Source organism: Dicentrarchus labrax, unplaced genomic scaffold, assembly GCF_905237075.1.
Source record: "Dicentrarchus labrax unplaced genomic scaffold, dlabrax2021, whole genome shotgun sequence".
Taxonomy (NCBI): Eukaryota; Metazoa; Chordata; class Actinopteri; family Moronidae; genus Dicentrarchus; species Dicentrarchus labrax.
In genome coordinates this window covers 10202507-10207770 of record NW_026136719.1, presented here as the reverse complement: position 1 = coordinate 10207770, position 5264 = coordinate 10202507, and positions in this window count along the sequence as shown.

The following is a 5264-nucleotide window of genomic DNA, read 5'->3' as shown; positions in this document are numbered from 1 at the left end:
GTGTATAGATACAGTATGCTTGGTATCTTACAGAATATTAAATATTTTCATATCGCTTGCCTGATAGCTTTGTTTAACTTTGTTGTCAGTTTTGCATGCCTACATTTGGATCTTGTTATCAGCGCTGTGTGACAGCACAACGAGAGCTACTTACAGTTAAATTCCTTGTACGTGTCACTTTTTCTGCCAACCTTTCGAACAGAACGGGGCATAACGTGTTTCAGTGAGCCGCTCAGAGCTGAGTCACATCAAAAATGAGTCCTCAGTTTAACGCATTTGTCCAAGCACATCTGAGGCTTTATGCTTCCCACTAAGATCGGTAGTTGTGTCACAAAAAGCAATGTGTCTACTTGTTCAAACTCCGAAACTAAAATGTAGCTATTGTATCATCAACAAAACAATTACTCACCACTAAATATCAAAACACAAGCTTGGAAGTGGCCATCCCTCCTGAACTGATAGATGTTGTGCTGTTAAAGGCTTGTTAAATAAATAAAGTTGTCATAATTGGTGCACAAAAGGGAAACAGCCCTACATTTCTCAGTTATGACCAGTTGACAAACAAACAAAATGGTGAGTTTTCATTCACAAGTGAGTAAAGTAACACAAGGCCTGTGTCTGTCTGTTGGTTAGTTAGCATTATTAACATTTTGGTCCCCAGTCTGTCAGAATAAAACTGCCTCCATAACAAAGAAAACACAAAAAAAACTAAACTAATCTCAAATATCCAAAGTGCAATGTGCACTGCATGTAATTTTAACAAAGCCTACCTTTATATGCGGTTTGCATTTATGCAGGCAGCCACTGAGGACTTTACTGAGTGACAGACAATTACACTGAGAGGAAAAATAGCTGTCTTCCTGTTTTTCATAACACAATGAGTTGCGCAACAGAGCGAAGTATCAAAAGATTTGTCACTGAGGACTTATGAACCAAGAATTGTTTCCTCTGCTTAAGTGGATTATCTGAGGTAAACAACGGTCCCATATAAATACACATTCACAGAAATAAATCTGTATACAGAAGTGAAAAAGGGGTGTTTGTAAAAGTGTGTGCAAACAAAAGTGAAAGAGAGAGAAGAAAAGTGTCTTCTATAGAGTACTGAAGTTAGGAAGGAGAGGAAGGGTGTGTGTGTGTGTGTGTGTGTGTGTGTGTGTGTGTGTGTGTGTGTGTGTGTGTGTGTGTGTGTGTGTATGTGTGTGTGTGTGTGTGTGTGTGTGTGTGTGTGTGTGTGTGTGTGTGTGTGTGTAGGAGGGTTATGATGCCTCCGGTACACCATGTGCTCTCCAGGCGCTGGAGGAGCTGTCAGGAGCTGTTGAGCGATTGATGGCTTTCTCAGGGAAAAAAAACACGGCATCACGTTATTGCGAAGGAGATCACTGAGAACACTTTTATGTGGTTCTCAACAGTTTGCCCTGAGTCCTTCACTCATAAACATACCTGGAATAACATCCACTTGTATTTCACAGGTACAGTTCAGACACATGCAGGGAATCACAGCCACACTGTGCACATAAAACAAGATGTTGACGAATATTGTGCTTGGCTTTATTAAGCTACAGAGATCTTTAGATGTGTTACTAAGGCACAAAAGAGGAACTTGTGACAACCACACAGACGCGTTTGAGGCTCTATAATTACAAACTTTACACATTTATTTAAAAAAACATATATGTCGCATTTTTCAAATACCTGTGGTGAAATGTAGCCAAGTCCATTTACTTAAGAACTGTACTAAAGTTCAGTTTTGTGATACTTGTACTGTTCTTTTCCCTTTTTTATGTATGTTTAGTGAAATATTCTACTTTTTATTCCACTAACTTGGTTTATTAGCTGTTGTCCCTGGTCATTTTGCAAAATACATTTTTGTTTACACATAAAACATATCATCATATTTCTTAAACTACCAAACAATACATAAAGTAATTGAAATTAGCTCCAGCTTGAGCAGCTATAACCCTAAAATACTTCATACACATTCATATACTAGTAATAATAGTACAATAATATTAAAAAATATATAATATATAGTGTAATATAATGCTGACAGGAGTCATTCTTCTGCATACTGAGAACTTTTACTTTCAATCAGGAGTGCCCAAACCTTTTATCTTGGAGGAGAAACATTTTAACTTAATAGTGGCTCACCTATTATATTGTAAAGATGCAAAATGGTACTAAGGTCCCAAGTTCCCTGACTTCGTGAATCTGCCCGTCATGCTCAGATTATGAAAAATAATTAATATATATGGATCCTATATATTCAAAGAGCATTTATTTTATCTCACAAAAAATAAAACAGTAAGCATTTTTTGTTAGAAACATCTGGTGGGCCATATTGAACCTTATGGCCTGAAAGCCCCACTGTGGGCAGCCTGCTTTTGATTCATTGAGAACATTACTGCGTTTAAGATGATATAGTAAGAGTTTGAATGTAGTGCTTTTACTGCTACTTGAGTACTTCTGCAATCATTGTCAAATACTGAACTCTTATATTCCAAAATCATAGACACTAAATAGTGTCCAGCATGGTTAATTATATGTATAAAATAATATAAACTTAATCTGTTATATATTTATAATGGAGTAAATTTTGCAATACAAATGTGATATAATTTTACAGTTTATAGATACAAAATATAAGTACAGATACAAAAGTTAAATGTGATGTGATGTTGGCAAACAGAGAATGTTTCTAAATAAAATTTTGAAGCCAATCAAAGGAAACTTTAAGGTGGATATTAGATGAAAGTTAAGTAATTAATAAACTTCATTCTATATATATATATATATATATATATATATATATATATATATTTTAAATGTTGCGTTCATCAGCAAAATTATAATTTCCTCTTCAAGTTGGCCAAACATTGGTCATCTGGTCCTTATCACATCCATCCAGAGACCAGCAGTTTCTATTCTTCTTGACCCTTTTACTCCTTTGGGACACCAGCTGACATCACACACACACACACACACACACACACACACACACACACACACACACACACACACACTCTCAACCAAGTCCCCTGAGGTCGAAGCCAGCACAATGTCATTATCATCCATCGGATTGTACGTGGTCACTGCCCATTCAGTCTTGCTGACGTGCCTTTTGTGCTCAGTAATTCTTCTCACAGAAGACCCCCCATTCCCCTCCACAGTCCCCTCGTCGACCCTGTCCTATACCCCCCGTCTACTGCGGCCCATCTGTAATCCCATCCCCCAATCCTGCACCCCCATATCCGCCCTGTCTCGCCCTGCACTTCTCCAAAACAAACCAGCTGTCTTGGCCGGTCGTGTCCCCGGGGGCGTAAACAGGTGCCGAGAGAGCTGCAGGGCCTCAGCATGTGACACATGGCAGCACGCTCCTCCAGCCTTCTTCTCCAACCTGCCAACACACCAGAGAGACAGACAGAGTGGTGTGTTTTACAGCTGTGGACTTAATTGTTACCACAGACAAGCACAAAATCACTGCCTATAACTTTCACACATGGTCAGGTGATTAAAAAAAGGGTATATTTTATCATTTTAAATGAATATTTACTACGTTGTGTATGACTTTTTAATTTGAAAACATTATTGTGAATCTATCCGTTAGACATCTTTTGGGTGGATAAAGGAAGAACCTTGACAAGCCTTTAGCAGATATAAAAATATACACTGCTGTGTAACCAAAATAGATAAAAGGAAAGGGGGTCTGTCCTAAAGCCAGCTGTATTTTTAGCACAAGCTACACACTGTGCTCAGAGCGGGGGGACTTCTGGACACAGGTCAATGTGCCTGTACACACATACCAAAATGGTAACCACAGGTCGATGCTACTATTCACGTATGAGTGTGAACCTGTAAATGGGGGCACTGATTGAAGATTTGCAGAGATTAACTCAATTTTAGGGCCCTAAATTTGTTATTTTACTCTATTTTACAACTTGGCCTGCTCTGATACTTTCTGTGTATTACACTACCTTAAGAAATGGAGTTTGTAAATGGAAACCCAGCGAGTGCTTTGTGCAGAGCATTCACAACTTTTATAACTCTTTCAGGCTCTTGCAAATAAGGCACTCAAGTTTGCAAACCGCTTTTGAACGCAATAAAGTCTTTTCTTTTGAAGCTTGAAGAACAAAGGCAGCCTCACACCCTAAACTCTCCTACTATCACTCTCTCTGTGGTGAGCTCAGCTGTGCTTACACTTGTACATCTGGCACTTGACACTGTGTGTGTGTGTGTGTGTGTGTGTGTGTGTGTGTGTGTGTGTGTGTGTGTGTGTCTGTGTGTCTCTGGACCAGTGAGTGTGTCAGGGAGGGGGATGCACATTTGTGTGAATGTATGCATAAGTTGCGGTTTTCGGGCCACGCAGCAAAACAAACTGCCACTTTGTTGAGTAGGCAGTCTATGTTCGTACCTCCAACAAGCTGAGGCAAGTCGGTGGCTCAGCTTGTACGTGTGTGCATGACTTATATCACCTTCCATCTCACAGCATTTATTTACTCATGTGGAGACAAACAACCCAGTAGCAATTACTGTACAGTCTTGCGTTGGAGATGCTGAATGTCAAACCCTGTAAGACTTTTTGGTGCAATAAACAAAACACAGGAATGTATTCTAGTGCAGTAGCAATTACACGACTGCCTGTTGGATAATTAAGAATTTGTGTATTTCCAAAAATAGAATGGAAAAGGAAAAGTGATGGTACTTTTCCTCTTAATGTTAAAAACCTAAACTTTATTACCCTGTGGAGGGAAATAAGGAGGGAAGAATATCATGGGCCTCTTTGGACTATAATTATGTTACGTAGATAAACTGAAACAGATGGATGATTTCATTTGGGGAGTTTTCAAGACTATTCACAGAGAATAAATAAAGCATTTTTTTTTCATCAGTGGAAATGTAGGTATTCCAAAAGTTTGAGCAGAGCCCGCATATATTCCTCTGATAGCAACCCTTTATCCTAAATGGTGCACAACAAAAGATTAACATCAAGAGGGCAGGGACTCAGTTTCATTGAACTTTTCTATGTGCACTCACGTGCAATACAACAGTTACAGTCAGTGTTACATAAGCAAATCAAGGTGATCTGTGTATGTGTGTGACTGTGACAGCCACATGCAGTTTTAAAAGCAAAGCAGCAGCAGGGAAAAGGGGTAGGGATTGTGCAATATCAGTGCAGCACACTTGGCCAGCTGCTCAGACTGGCCTTTCACAGGTCTGCTGTGCAAGTCTGAGGCTTGAATAGACTCTCAGCAGCAGCTCCTGCATTT